This window comes from Phyllobates terribilis, unplaced genomic scaffold, assembly GCF_046119375.1.
Source record: "Phyllobates terribilis strain yellow unplaced genomic scaffold, ASM4611937v1 Scaffold_1__5_contigs__length_1240528914, whole genome shotgun sequence".
Lineage (NCBI taxonomy): Eukaryota > Metazoa > Chordata > Amphibia > Anura > Dendrobatidae > Phyllobates > Phyllobates terribilis.
In genome coordinates, this window is record NW_027362761.1 from 739,242,816 (window position 1) to 739,258,070 (window position 15,255).

A 15,255-nucleotide genomic window follows, 5' to 3' on the forward strand; every position below is an offset into this window, starting at 1 on the left:
AATTAAGTTGTCCTATTAGTCTTCAGCAGCAAGTAGGCCCTAGTGAAGTTTTAGTCCTAGAACAATGCTCTGAACTTTGATATGAAGCCCAGATCTGATATTTTTTTTTTTTTTTTCATTTTTCTAACATCAACTGAGACAAAGTAGTAATATCACGCGAACAATACAATATGACTCTGGTGGGACTCGAACCCACAACCTTTGAATCACATCAATTTGCTAGAAGTCCAATGCGCTATCCATTGCGCCACAGAGCCACAAGTCTCCTGATTAAGGTGGGTGTTCTGCCATGTCTAGACAATCCATTTTTTCCTGATGGTGACTGGATAGCAGTAAGATTCCTGTTCTCTTTGAAACTTTGCCTTAGTCTTCTTATTAGTAAAAGTAAAACTGGACAGCAAGAAAATGCATATGCTGTAAAAAAGAAAGATCTATTTCATATTAATACTCACTACATGCGTTTTTTAGTCTTACATGCTAGCAGTTCATTTTAAAGTACTAACAGAGTTCCCTGTTGCTAAAGTGTGGCATGGAAATGTATGCAATTCCAAGAAAGGAGTAGGTTTTGTTGGTTTTAACTCTCAAGTTTTGATCTTTATTACTTTCTACAACTTCAATACAGTAGCCACTGGCCCTCTGGAACTTAAGCCAAGAAAAATGGTTTGGAACATAAGTGTTCTTGTATGCTAATGAACTACTGGATTGGGAAGGATAGGCGTCAATAAAAAAGAAATTATTTAGCCATTTGAGAAGATTATCAGATAACATGTGTTTTAGTCCAAATAAATGCTGGGAAATTTTCTGAAGTGCTCCTGCTATATATCCTGATTTCAGCAGGCACCTATACTTTTCTCTAGACGTTTTTCCTTTCCTCATTGTTTCCTTTTGCAGTTTTTCTAAGTATACCTAGGACTGTACTTCTAATGGCCAAAAGTTTTCAGACTGATACAAAATTTGGTTTTCACAAAGTTTACTGCTTCAGCTTTTTTAGTGGTAATTTGTGTAAACTCTAGATTATAATGAATAAAGATCAAATGAATTGCCAAAATGTGCAAACTCATTTCTTGCCATGAAAATTAACCTAATCGCAAAATCTAATTTCCACTGAATTTCAGCTCTTCAAGAAATGACCTGCTTACATGATTTCAGTGATCTCGTCAGCTCAGGAGAAAGTGTTCATGAGGACAAGGCAGCTGTTTTCACTCTGTTCTTATCTTTGACCTTTTTGGCAACTTTTTAGCAAAAAAAAGTCCACGTTTTGCGTAATGGCACAATATTTATGCCAAAAAGTCATGCACACATATAATCACTCTACGGATGGACTGGAGTATGCTTGCCCAAATTTAGCATTTTTTTTAAGTTATAGTTGACAAATCAGCCAAAAATATCTAGAAACCCCAAATCCAACCCACAATAGAGATCATAAAGAAATATCAGGCAAACACATACAAAAAAGACTTTTAAAAAGGCTCAAGTTGAAAAAGGAATCTGGCACTACTGAAAACAGCTAACAGAATATCAAACACTAGACCAAAAATAGGCAATAACAAACTGTGCCCTATCTGCTATCCTTTGGAACATTGAGCCGTTAGTAGCTGCTCCCTCTACGTTGTTTGTTGAGCTAAAATCTAAATGTGACTTCCAATTTGTAAGTTCAGCAATTCTAAACCATAACCTCAGCTAGTTCGCTCTGATAGAGACATCAGAAAATAAACCTCAGCATTAAAGAGTTCATGTCATTTCTCTTTCAGGTACTGGTAACATTCATAAATCAAGAATTTCTAAACTGGATGCAAAAAGAGTCATATTAAAAGTCAACAAAATTAAGTTGTCCTATTAGTCTTAAGCAGCAAGTAGGCCCTAGTGAAGTTTTAGTCCTAGAACAATGCTCTGAACTTTGATATGAAGCCCAGATCAGATATTTTTCTTTTTTTTTTTTCATTTTTCTAACATCAACTGAGACAAAGTAGTAATATCACGCGAACAACAAAATATGACTTTGGTGGGACTCGAACCCACAACCTTTGAATCACATCAATTGGCTAGAAGTCCAATGCGCTATCCATTGCGCCACAGAGCCACAAGTCTCCTGATTAAGGTGGGTGTTCTGCCATGTCTAGACAATCCATTTTTTCCTGATGGTGACTGGATAGCAGTAAGATTCCTGTTCTCTTTGAAACTTTGCCTTAGTCTTCTTATATGTGAAAGTAAAACTGGCCAGCAAGAAAATACATATGCTGTAAAAAAGAAAGATCTATTTCATATTAATACTCACTACATGCGTTTTTTAGTCTTACATGCTAGCAGTTCATTTTAAAGTACTAACAGAGTTCCCTGTTGCTAAAGTGTGGCATGGAAATGTATGCAATTCCAAGAAAGGAGAAGGTTTTGTTGGTTTTAACTCTCAAGTTTTGATCTTTATTACTTTCTACAACTTCAATACAGTAGCCACTGGCCCTCTGGAACTTAAGCCAATAAAAATGGTTTGCAACATAAGTGTTCTTGTATGCTAATGAACTACTGGATTGGGAAGGATAGGCGTCAATAAAAAAGAAATTATTTAGCCATTTGAGAAGATTATCAGATAACATGTGTTTTAGTCCAAATAAATGCTGGGAAATTTTCTGAAGTGCTCCTGCTATATATCCTGATTTCAGCAGGCACCTATACTTTTCTCTAGACGTTTTTCCTTTCCTCATTGTTTCCTTTTGCAGTTTTTCTAAGTATACCTAGGACTGTACTTCTAATGGCCAAAAGTTTTCAGACTGATACAAAATTTGGTTTTCACAAAGTTTACTGCTTCAGCTTTTTTAGTGGTAATTTGTGTAAACTCTAGATTATAATGAATAAAGATCAAATGAATTGCCAAAATGTGCAAACTCATTTCTTGCCATGAAAATTAACCTAATCGCAAAATCTAACTTCCACTGAATTTCAGCTCTTCAAAAAATGACCTGCTTACATGATTTCAGTGATCTCGTCAGCTCAGGAGAAAGTGTTCATGAGGACAAGGCAGCTGTTTTCACTCTGTTCTTATCCTTGACCTTTTTGGCAACTTTTTAGCAAAAAAAAGTCCACGTTTTGCGTAATGGCACAATATTTATGCCAAAAAGTCATGCACACATATAATCACTCTACGGATGGACTGGAGTATGCTTGCCCAAATTTAGCATTTTTTTTAAGTTATAGTTGACAAATCAGCCAAAAATATCTAGAAACCCCAAATCCAACCCACAATAGAGATCATAAAGAAATATCAGGCAAACACATACAAAAAAGACTTTTAAAAAGGCTCAAGTTGAAAAAAGAATCTGGGACTACTGAAAACAGCTAACAGAATATCAAACACTAGACCAAAAATAGGCAATAACAAACTGTGCCCTATCTGCTATCCTTTGGAACATTGAGCCGTTAGTAGCTGCTCCCTCTACGTTGTTTGTTGAGCTAAAATCTAAATGTGACTTCCAATTTGTAAGTTCAGCAATTCTAAACCATAACCTCAGCTAGTTCGCTCTGATAGAGACATCAGAAAATAAACCTCAGCATTAAAGAGTTCATGTCATTTCTCTTTCAGGTACTGGTAACATTCATAAATCAAGAATTTCTAAACTGGATGCAAAAATAGTCATATTAAAAGTCAACAAAATTAAGTTGTCCTATTAGTCTTCAGCAGCAAGTAGGCCCTAGTGAAGTTTTAGTCCTAGAACAATGCTCTGAACTTTGATATGAAGCCCAGATCTGATATTTTTTTTTTTTTTTTTCATTTTTCTAACATCAACTGAGACAAAGTAGTAATATCACGCGAACAATAAAATATGACTCTGGTGGGACTCGAACCCACAATCTTTGAATCACATCAATTTGCTAGAAGTCCAATGCGCTATCCATTGCGCCACAGAGCCACAAGTCTCCTGATTAAGGTGGGTGTTCTGCCATGTCTAGACAATCCATTTTTTCCTGATGGTGACTGGATAGCAGTAAGATTCCTGTTCTCTTTGAAATTTTGCCTTAGTCTTCTTATTAGTAAAAGTAAAACTGGACAGCAAGAAAATGCATATGCTGTAAAAAAGAAAGATCTATTTCATATTAATACTCACTACATGCGTTTTTTAGTCTTACATGCTAGCAGTTCATTTTAAAGTACTAACAGAGTTCCCTGTTGCTAAAGTGTGGCATGGAAATGTATGCAATTCCAAGAAAGGAGTAGGTTTTGTTGGTTTTAACTCTCAAGTTTTGATCTTTATTACTTTCTACAACTTCAATACAGTAGCCACTGGCCCTCTGGAACTTAAGCCAAGAAAAATGGTTTGGAACATAAGTGTTCTTGTATGCTAATGAACTACTGGATTGGGAAGGATAGGCGTCAATAAAAAAGAAATTATTTAGCCATTTGAGAAGATTATCAGATAACATGTGTTTTAGTCCAAATAAATGCTGGGAAATTTTCTGAAGTGCTCCTGCTATATATCCTGATTTCAGCAGGCACCTATACTTTTCTCTAGACGTTTTTCCTTTCCTCATTGTTTCCTTTTGCAGTTTTTCTAAGTATACCTAGGACTGTACTTCTAATGGCCAAAAGTTTTCAGACTGATACAAAATTTGGTTTTCACAAAGTTTACTGCTTCAGCTTTTTTTAGTGGTAATTTGTGTAAACTCTAGATTATAATGAATAAAGATCAAATGAATTGCCAAAATGTGCAAACTCATTTCTTGCCATGAAAATTAACCTAATCGCAAAATCTAACTTCCACTGAATTTCAGCTCTTCAAAAAATGACCTGCTTACATGATTTCAGTGATCTCGTCAGCTCAGGAGAAAGTGTTCATGAGGACAAGGCAGCTGTTTTCACTCTGTTCTTATCTTTGACCTTTTTGGCAACTTTTTAGCAAAAAAAAGTCCACGTTTTGCGTAATGGCACAATATTTATGCCAAAAAGTCCTGCACACATATAATCACTCTACGGATTTACTGGAGTATGCTTGCCCAAATTTAGCATTTTTTTTAAGTTATAGTTGACAAATCAGCCAAAAATATCTAGAAACCCAAATCCAACCCACAATAGAGATCATAAAGAAATATCAGGCAAACACATACAAAAAAGACTTTTAAAAAGGCTCAAGTTGAAAAAGGAATCTGGGACTACTGAAAACAGCTAACAGAATATCAAACACTAGACCAAAAATAGGCAATAACAAACTGTGCCCTATCTGCTATCCTTTGGAACATTGAGCCGTTAGTAGCTGCTCCCTCTACGTTGTTTGTTGAGCTAAAATCTAAATGTGACTTCCAATTTGTAAGTTCAGCAATTCTAAACCATAACCTCAGCTAGTTCGCTCTGATAGAGACATCAGAAAATAAACCTCAGCATTAAAGAGTTCATGTCATTTCTCTTTCAGGTACTGGTAACATTCATAAATCAAGAATTTCTAAACTGGATGCAAAAAGAGTCATATTAAAAGTCAACAAAATTAAGTTGTCCTATTAGTCTTCAGCAGCAAGTAGGCCCTAGTGAAGTTTTAGTCCTAGAACAATGCTCTGAACTTTGATATGAAGCCCAGATCTGATATTTTCCTTTTTTTTTTTCATTTTTCTAACATCAACTGAGACAAAGTAGTAATATCACGCGAACAATAAAATATGACTCTGGTGGGACTCGAACCCACAACCTTTGAATCACATCAATTTGCTAGAAGTCCAATGCGCTATCCATTGCACCACAGAGCCACAAATCTCCTGATTAAGGTGGGTGTTCTGCCATGTCTAGACAATCCATTTTTTCCTGATGGTGACGATAGCAGTAAGATTCCTGTTCTCTTTGAAACTTTGCCTTAGTCTTCTTATTAGTAAAAGTAAAACTGGACAGCAAGAAAATGCATATGCTGTAAAAGAGAAAGATCTATTTCATATTAATACTCACTACATGCGTTTTTTAGTCTTACATGCTAGCAGTTCATTTTAAAGTACTAACAGAGTTCCCTGTTGCTAAAGTGTGGCATGGAAATGTATGCAATTCCAAGAAAGGAGTAGGTTTTGTTGGTTTTAACTCTCAAGTTTTGATCTTTATTACTTTCTACAACTTCAATACAGTAGCCACTGGCCCTCTGGAACGTAAGCCAAGAAAAATGGTTTGGAACATAAGTGTTCTTGTATGCTAATGAACTAATGGATTGGGAAGGATAGGCGTCAATAAAAAAGAAATTATTTAGCCATTTGAGAAGATTATCAGATAACATGTGTTTTAGTCCAAATAAATGCTGGGAAATTTTCTGAAGTGCTCCTGCTATATATCCTGATTTCAGCAGGCACCTATACTTTTCTCTAAACGTTTTTCCTTTCCTCATTGTTTCCTTTTGCAGTTTTTCTAAGTATACCTAGGACTGTACTTCTAATGGCCAAAAGTTTTCAGACTGATACAAAATTTGGTTTTCACAAAGTTTACTGCTTCAGCTTTTTTAGTGGTAATTTGTGTAAACTCTAGATTATAATGAATAAAGATCAAATTAATTGCCAAAATGTGCAAACTCATTTCTTGCCATGAAAATTAACCTAATCGCAAAATCTAATTTCCACTGAATTTCAGCTCTTCAAAAAATGACCTGCTTACATGATTTCAGTGATCTCGTCAGCTCAGGAGAAAGTGTTCATGAGGACAAGGCAGCTGTTTTCACTCTGTTCTTATCTTTGACCTTTTTGGCAACTTTTTAGCAAAAAAAAGTCCACGTTTTGCGTAATGGCACAATATTTATGCCAAAAAGTCATGCACACATATAATCACTCTACGGATGGAATGCAGTATGCTTGCCCAAATTTAGCATTTTTTTTAAGTTATAGTTGACAAATCAGCCAAAAATATCTAGAAACCCCAAATCCAACCCACAATAGAGATCATAAAGAAATATCAGGCAAACACATACAAAAAAGACTTTTAAAAAGGCTCAAGTTGAAAAAGGAATCTGGGACTACTGAAAACAGCTAACAGAATATCAAACACTAGACCAAAAATAGGCAATAACAAACTGTGCCCTATCTGCTATCCTTTGGAACATTGAGCCGTTAGTAGCTGCTCCCTCTACGTTGTTTGTTGAGCTAAAATCTAAATGTGACTTCCAATTTGTAAGTTCAGCAATTCTAAACCATAACCTCAGCTAGTTCGCTCTGATAGAGACATCAGAAAATAAACCTCAGCATTAAAGAGTTCATGTCATTTCTCTTTCAGGTACTGGTAACATTCATAAATCAAGAATTTCTAAACTGGATGCAAAAAGAGTCATATTAAAAGTCAACAAAATTAAGTTGTCCTATTAGTCTTCAGCAGCAAGTAGGCCCTAGTGAAGTTTTAGTCCTAGAACAATGCTCTGAACTTTGATATGAAGCCCAGATCAGATATTTTTCTTTTTTTTTTTTCATTTTTCTAACATCAACTGAGACAAAGTAGTAATATCACGCGAACAACAAAATATGACTTTGGTGGGACTCGAACCCACAACCTTTGAATCACATCAATTGGCTAGAAGTCCAATGCGCTATCCATTGCGCCACAGAGCCACAAGTCTCCTGATTAAGGTGGGTGTTCTGCCATGTCTAGACAATCCATTTTTTCCTGATGGTGACTGGATAGCAGTAAGATTCCTGTTCTCTTTGAAACTTTGCCTTAGTCTTCTTATATGTGAAAGTAAAACTGGCCAGCAAGAAAATACATATGCTGTAAAAAAGAAAGATCTATTTCATATTAATACTCACTACATGCGTTTTTTAGTCTTACATGCTAGCAGTTCATTTTAAAGTACTAACAGAGTTCCCTGTTGCTAAAGTGTGGCATGGAAATGTATGCAATTCCAAGAAAGGAGAAGGTTTTGTTGGTTTTAACTCTCAAGTTTTGATCTTTATTACTTTCTACAACTTCAATACAGTAGCCACTGGCCCTCTGGAACTTAAGCCAATAAAAATGGTTTGCAACATAAGTGTTCTTGTATGCTAATGAACTACTGGATTGGGAAGGATAGGCGTCAATAAAAAAGAAATTATTTAGCCATTTGAGAAGATTATCAGATAACATGTGTTTTAGTCCAAATAAATGCTGGGAAATTTTCTGAAGTGCTCCTGCTATATATCCTGATTTCAGCAGGCACCTATACTTTTCTCTAGACGTTTTTCCTTTCCTCATTGTTTCCTTTTGCAGTTTTTCTAAGTATACCTAGGACTGTACTTCTAATGGCCAAAAGTTTTCAGACTGATACAAAATTTGGTTTTCACAAAGTTTACTGCTTCAGCTTTTTTAGTGGTAATTTGTGTAAACTCTAGATTATAATGAATAAAGATCAAATGAATTGCCAAAATGTGCAAACTCATTTCTTGCCATGAAAATTAACCTAATCGCAAAATCTAACTTCCACTGAATTTCAGCTCTTCAAAAAATGACCTGCTTACATGATTTCAGTGATCTCGTCAGCTCAGGAGAAAGTGTTCATGAGGACAAGGCAGCTGTTTTCACTCTGTTCTTATCTTTGACCTTTTTGGCAACTTTTTAGCAAAAAAAAGTCCACGTTTTGCGTAATGGCACAATATTTATGCCAAAAAGTCATGCACACATATAATCACTCTACGGATGGAATGCAGTATGCTTGCCCAAATTTAGCATTTTTTTTAAGTTATAGTTGACAAATCAGCCAAAAATATCTAGAAACCCCAAATCCAACCCACAATAGAGATCATAAAGAAATATCAGGCAAACACATACAAAAAAGACTTTTAAAAAGGCTCAAGTTGAAAAAGGAATCTGGGACTACTGAAAACAGCTAACAGAATATCAAACACTAGACCAAAAATAGGCAATAACAAACTGTGCCCTATCTGCTATCCTTTGGAACATTGAGCCGTTAGTAGCTGCTCCCTCTACGTTGTTTGTTGAGCTAAAATCTAAATGTGACTTCCAATTTGTAAGTTCAGCAATTCTAAACCATAACCTCAGCTAGTTCGCTCTGATAGAGACATCAGAAAATAAACCTCAGCATTAAAGAGTTCATGTCATTTCTCTTTCAGGTACTGGTAACATTCATAAATCAAGAATTTCTAAACTGGATGCAAAAATAGTCATATTAAAAGTCAACAAAATTAAGTTGTCCTATTAGTCTTCAGCAGCAAGTAGGCCCTAGTGAAGTTTTAGTCCTAGAACAATGCTCTGAACTTTGATATGAAGCCCAGATCTGATATTTTTTTTTTTTTTTTTCATTTTTCTAACATCAACTGAGACAAAGTAGTAATATCACGCGAACAATAAAATATGACTCTGGTGGGACTCGAACCCACAATCTTTGAATCACATCAATTTGCTAGAAGTCCAATGCGCTATCCATTGCGCCACAGAGCCACAAGTCTCCTGATTAAGGTGGGTGTTCTGCCATGTCTAGACAATCCATTTTTTCCTGATGGTGACTGGATAGCAGTAAGATTCCTGTTCTCTTTGAAATTTTGCCTTAGTCTTCTTATTAGTAAAAGTAAAACTGGACAGCAAGAAAATGCATATGCTGTAAAAAAGAAAGATCTATTTCATATTAATACTCACTACATGCGTTTTTTAGTCTTACATGCTAGCAGTTCATTTTAAAGTACTAACAGAGTTCCCTGTTGCTAAAGTGTGGCATGGAAATGTATGCAATTCCAAGAAAGGAGTAGGTTTTGTTGGTTTTAACTCTCAAGTTTTGATCTTTATTACTTTCTACAACTTCAATACAGTAGCCACTGGCCCTCTGGAACTTAAGCCAAGAAAAATGGTTTGGAACATAAGTGTTCTTGTATGCTAATGAACTACTGGATTGGGAAGGATAGGCGTCAATAAAAAAGAAATTATTTAGCCATTTGAGAAGATTATCAGATAACATGTGTTTTAGTCCAAATAAATGCTGGGAAATTTTCTGAAGTGCTCCTGCTATATATCCTGATTTCAGCAGGCACCTATACTTTTCTCTAGACGTTTTTCCTTTCCTCATTGTTTCCTTTTGCAGTTTTTCTAAGTATACCTAGGACTGTACTTCTAATGGCCAAAAGTTTTCAGACTGATACAAAATTTGGTTTTCACAAAGTTTACTGCTTCAGCTTTTTTTAGTGGTAATTTGTGTAAACTCTAGATTATAATGAATAAAGATCAAATGAATTGCCAAAATGTGCAAACTCATTTCTTGCCATGAAAATTAACCTAATCGCAAAATCTAACTTCCACTGAATTTCAGCTCTTCAAAAAATGACCTGCTTACATGATTTCAGTGATCTCGTCAGCTCAGGAGAAAGTGTTCATGAGGACAAGGCAGCTGTTTTCACTCTGTTCTTATCTTTGACCTTTTTGGCAACTTTTTAGCAAAAAAAAGTCCACGTTTTGCGTAATGGCACAATATTTATGCCAAAAAGTCCTGCACACATATAATCACTCTACGGATTTACTGGAGTATGCTTGCCCAAATTTAGCATTTTTTTTAAGTTATAGTTGACAAATCAGCCAAAAATATCTAGAAACCCCAAATCCAACCCACAATAGAGATCATAAAGAAATATCAGGCAAACACATACAAAAAAGACTTTTAAAAAGGCTCAAGTTGAAAAAGGAATCTGGGACTACTGAAAACAGCTAACAGAATATCAAACACTAGACCAAAAATAGGCAATAACAAACTGTGCCCTATCTGCTATCCTTTGGAACATTGAGCCGTTAGTAGCTGCTACCTCTACGTTGTTTGTTGAGCTAAAATCTAAATGTGACTTCCAATTTGTAAGTTCAGCAATTCTAAACCATAACCTCAGCTAGTTCGCTCTGATAGAGACATCAGAAAATAAACCTCAGCATTAAAGAGTTCATGTCATTTCTCTTTCAGGTACTGGTAACATTCATAAATCAAGAATTTCTAAACTGGATGCAAAAAGAGTCATATTAAAAGTCAACAAAATTAAGTTGTCCTATTAGTCTTCAGCAGCAAGTAGGCCCTAGTGAAGTTTTAGTCCTAGAACAATGCTCTGAACTTTGATATGAAGCCCAGATCTGATATTTTCCTTTTTTTTTTTCATTTTTCTAACATCAACTGAGACAAAGTAGTAATATCACGCGAACAATAAAATATGACTCTGGTGGGACTCGAACCCACAACCTTTGAATCACATCAATTTGCTAGAAGTCCAATGCGCTATCCATTGCACCACAGAGCCACAAGTCTCCTGATTAAGGTGGGTGTTCTGCCATGTCTAGACAATCCATTTTTTCCTGATGGTGACGATAGCAGTAAGATTCCTGTTCTCTTTGAAACTTTGCCTTAGTCTTCTTATTAGTAAAAGTAAAACTGGACAGCAAGAAAATGCATATGCTGTAAAAGAGAAAGATCTATTTCATATTAATACTCACTACATGCGTTTTTTAGTCTTACATGCTAGCAGTTCATTTTAAAGTACTAACAGAGTTCCCTGTTGCTAAAGTGTGGCATGGAAATGTATGCAATTCCAAGAAAGGAGTAGGTTTTGTTGGTTTTAACTCTCAAGTTTTGATCTTTATTACTTTCTACAACTTCAATACAGTAGCCACTGGCCCTCTGGAACTTAAGCCAAGAAAAATGGTTTGGAACATAAGTGTTCTTGTATGCTAATGAACTAATGGATTGGGAAGGATAGGCGTCAATAAAAAAGAAATTATTTAGCCATTTGAGAAGATTATCAGATAACATGTGTTTTAGTCCAAATAAATGCTGGGAAATTTTCTGAAGTGCTCCTGCTATATATCCTGATTTCAGCAGGCACCTATACTTTTCTCTAAACGTTTTTCCTTTCCTCATTGTTTCCTTTTGCAGTTTTTCTAAGTATACCTAGGACTGTACTTCTAATGGCCAAAAGTTTTCAGACTGATACAAAATTTGGTTTTCACAAAGTTTACTGCTTCAGCTTTTTTAGTGGTAATTTGTGTAAACTCTAGATTATAATGAATAAAGATCAAATTAATTGCCAAAATGTGCAAACTCATTTCTTGCCATGAAAATTAACCTAATCGCAAAATCTAATTTCCACTGAATTTCAGCTCTTCAAAAAATGACCTGCTTACATGATTTCAGTGATCTCGTCAGCTCAGGAGAAAGTGTTCATGAGGACAAGGCAGCTGTTTTCACTCTGTTCTTATCTTTGACCTTTTTGGCAACTTTTTAGCAAAAAAAAGTCCACGTTTTGCGTAATGGCACAATATTTATGCCAAAAAGTCATGCACACATATAATCACTCTACGGATGGAATGCAGTATGCTTGCCCAAATTTAGCATTTTTTTTAAGTTATAGTTGACAAATCAGCCAAAAATATCTAGAAACCCCAAATCCAACCCACAATAGAGATCATAAAGAAATATCAGGCAAACACATACAAAAAAGACTTTTAAAAAGGCTCAAGTTGAAAAAGGAATCTGGGACTACTGAAAACAGCTAACAGAATATCAAACACTAGACCAAAAATAGGCAATAACAAACTGTGCCCTATCTGCTATCCTTTGGAACATTGAGCCGTTAGTAGCTGCTCCCTCTACGTTGTTTGTTGAGCTAAAATCTAAATGTGACTTCCAATTTGTAAGTTCAGCAATTCTAAACCATAACCTCAGCTAGTTCGCTCTGATAGAGACATCAGAAAATAAACCTCAGCATTAAAGAGTTCATGTCATTTCTCTTTCAGGTACTGGTAACATTCATAAATCAAGAATTTCTAAACTGGATGCAAAAAGAGTCATATTAAAAGTCAACAAAATTAAGTTGTCCTATTAGTCTTCAGCAGCAAGTAGGCCCTAGTGAAGTTTTAGTCCTAGAACAATGCTCTGAACTTTGATATGAAGCCCAGATCTGATATTTTCCTTTTTTTTTTTCATTTTTCTAACATCAACTGAGACAAAGTAGTAATATCACGCGAACAATAAAATATGACTCTGGTGGGACTCGAACCCACAACCTTTGAATCACATCAATTTGCTAGAAGTCCAATGCTCTATCCATTGCACCACAGAGCCACAAGTCTCCTGATTAAGGTGGGTGTTCTGCCATGTCTAGACAATCCATTTTTTCCTGATGGTGACTGGATAGCAGTAAGATTCCTGTTCTCTTTGAAACTTTGCCTTAGTCTTCTTATTAGTAAAAGTAAAACTGGACAGCAAGAAAATGCATCTGCTGTAAAAAAGAAAGATCTATTTCATATTAATACTCACTACATGCGTTTTTTAGTCTTACATGCTAGCAGTTCATTTTAAAGTACTAACAGAGTTCCCTGTTGCTAAAGTGTGGCATGGAAATGTATGCAATTCCAAGAAAGGAGTAGGTTTTGTTGGTTTTAACTCTCAAGTTTTGATCTTTATTACTTTCTACAACTTCAATACAGTAGCCTCTGGCCCTCTGGAACTTAAGCCAAGAAAAATGGTTTGGAACATAAGTGTTCTTGTATGCTAATGAACTACTGGATTGGGAAGGATAGGCGTCAATAAAAAAGAAATTATTTAGCCATTTGAGAAGATTATCAGATAACATGTGTTTTAGTCCAAATAAATGCTGGGAAATTTTCTGAAGTGCTCCTGCTATATATCCTGATTTCAGCAGGCACCTATACTTTTCTCTAGACGTTTTTCCTTTCCTCATTGTTTCCTTTTGCAGTTTTTCTAAGTATACCTAGGACTGTACTTCTAATGGCCAAAAGTTTTCAGACTGATACAAAATTTGGTTTTCACAAAGTTTACTGCTTCAGCTTTTTTAGTGGTAATTTGTGTAAACTCTAGATTATAATGAATAAAGATCAAATTAATTGCCAAAATGTGCAAACTCATTTCTTGCCATGAAAATTAACCTAATCGCAAAATCTAATTTCCACTGAATTTCAGCTCTTCAAAAAATGACCTGCTTACATGATTTCAGTGATCTCGTCAGCTCAGGAGAAAGTGTTCATGAGGACAAGGCAGCTGTTTTCACTCTGTTCTTATCTTTGACCTTTTTGGCAACTTTTTAGCAAAAAAAAGTCCACGTTTTGCGTAATGGCACAATATTTATGCCAAAAAGTCATGCACACATATAATCACTCTACGGATGGACTGGAGTATGCTTGCCCAAATTTAGCATTTTTTTTAAGTTATAGTTGACAAATCAGCCAAAAATATCTAGAAACCCCAAATCCAACCCACAATAGAGATCATAAAGAAATATCAGGCAAACACATACAAAAAAGACTTTTAAAAAGGCTCAAGTTGAAAAAGGAATCTGGGACTACTGAAAACAGCTAACAGAATATCAAACACTAGACCAAAAATAGGCAATAACAAACTGTGCCCTATCTGCTATCCTTTGGAACATTGAGCCGTTAGTAGCTGCTCCCTCTACGTTGTTTGTTGAGCTAAAATCTAAATGTGACTTCCAATTTGTAAGTTCAGCAATTCTAAACCATAACCTCAGCTAGTTCGCTCTGATAGAGACATCAGAAAATAAACCTCAGCATTAAAGAGTTCATGTCATTTCTCTTTCAGATACTGGTAACATTCATAAATCAAGAATTTCTAAACTGGATGCAAAAAGAGTCATATTAAAAGTCAACAAAATTAAGTTGTCCTATTAGTCTTCAGCAGCAAGTAGGCCCTAGTGAAGTTTTAGTCCTAGAACAATGCTCTGAACTTTGATATGAAGCCCAGATCTGATATTTTTCTTTTCTGTTTTAATTTTTCTAACATCAACTGAGACAAAGTAGTAATATCACGCGAACAATAAAATATGACTCTGGTGGGACTCGAACCCACAACCTTTGAATCACATCAATTTGCTACAAGTCCAATGCGCTATTCATTGCGCCACAGAGCCACAAGTCTCCTGATTAAGGTGGGTGTTCTGCCATGTCTAGACAATCCATTTTTTCCTGATGGTGACTGGATAGCAGTAAGATTCCTGTTCTCTTTGAAACTTTGCCTTAGTCTTCTTATTAGTAAAAGTAAAACTGGACAGCAAGAAAATGCATATGCTGTAAAAAAGAAAGATCTATTTCATATTAATACTCACTACATGCGTTTTTTAGTCTTACATGCTAGCAGTTCATTTTAAAGTACTAACAGAGTTCCCTGTTGCTAAAGTGTGGCATGGAAATGTATGCAATTCCAAGAAAGGAGTAGGTTTTGTTGGTTTTAACTCTCAAGTTTTGATCTTTATTACTTTCTACAACTTCAATACAGTAGCCACTGGCCCTCTGGAACTTAAGCCAAGAAAAATGGTTTGGAACATAAGTGTTCT

At 35.5% G+C, this 15,255-nt stretch overlaps 9 non-coding genes across 9 annotated transcripts; all 9 read right to left on the reverse strand.

Annotated features, from left to right (window-relative positions):
* Nucleotides 1-171: 171 nt before the first annotated feature.
* TRNAR-UCU (transfer RNA arginine (anticodon UCU)) lies at nucleotides 172-257 on the reverse strand. The gene is given in 2 exon segments: nucleotides 172-207; nucleotides 221-257. It is a non-coding gene; the product is annotated as a tRNA-Arg (tRNA).
* Nucleotides 258-1,994: 1,737 nt separating this feature from the next.
* On the reverse strand, nucleotides 1,995-2,080 carry TRNAR-UCU (transfer RNA arginine (anticodon UCU)). Its single transcript is given in 2 exon segments — nucleotides 1,995-2,030; nucleotides 2,044-2,080. It is a non-coding gene; the product is annotated as a tRNA-Arg (tRNA).
* A 1,736-nt stretch (nucleotides 2,081-3,816) lies between these two features.
* On the reverse strand, nucleotides 3,817-3,902 carry TRNAR-UCU (transfer RNA arginine (anticodon UCU)). Its single transcript is given in 2 exon segments — nucleotides 3,817-3,852; nucleotides 3,866-3,902. It is a non-coding gene; the product is annotated as a tRNA-Arg (tRNA).
* A 1,736-nt stretch (nucleotides 3,903-5,638) lies between these two features.
* Nucleotides 5,639-5,724, reverse strand: TRNAR-UCU (transfer RNA arginine (anticodon UCU)). The gene is given in 2 exon segments: nucleotides 5,639-5,674; nucleotides 5,688-5,724. It is a non-coding gene; the product is annotated as a tRNA-Arg (tRNA).
* A 1,735-nt stretch (nucleotides 5,725-7,459) lies between these two features.
* Nucleotides 7,460-7,545, reverse strand: TRNAR-UCU (transfer RNA arginine (anticodon UCU)). The gene is given in 2 exon segments: nucleotides 7,460-7,495; nucleotides 7,509-7,545. It is a non-coding gene; the product is annotated as a tRNA-Arg (tRNA).
* A 1,736-nt stretch (nucleotides 7,546-9,281) lies between these two features.
* TRNAR-UCU (transfer RNA arginine (anticodon UCU)) lies at nucleotides 9,282-9,367 on the reverse strand. The gene is given in 2 exon segments: nucleotides 9,282-9,317; nucleotides 9,331-9,367. It is a non-coding gene; the product is annotated as a tRNA-Arg (tRNA).
* Nucleotides 9,368-11,104: 1,737 nt separating this feature from the next.
* On the reverse strand, nucleotides 11,105-11,190 carry TRNAR-UCU (transfer RNA arginine (anticodon UCU)). The gene is given in 2 exon segments: nucleotides 11,105-11,140; nucleotides 11,154-11,190. It is a non-coding gene; the product is annotated as a tRNA-Arg (tRNA).
* A 1,734-nt stretch (nucleotides 11,191-12,924) lies between these two features.
* TRNAR-UCU (transfer RNA arginine (anticodon UCU)) lies at nucleotides 12,925-13,010 on the reverse strand. The gene is given in 2 exon segments: nucleotides 12,925-12,960; nucleotides 12,974-13,010. It is a non-coding gene; the product is annotated as a tRNA-Arg (tRNA).
* Nucleotides 13,011-14,746: 1,736 nt separating this feature from the next.
* Nucleotides 14,747-14,832, reverse strand: TRNAT-UGU (transfer RNA threonine (anticodon UGU)). The gene is given in 2 exon segments: nucleotides 14,747-14,782; nucleotides 14,796-14,832. It is a non-coding gene; the product is annotated as a tRNA-Thr (tRNA).
* Between the last annotated feature and the right edge of the window lie 423 nt (nucleotides 14,833-15,255).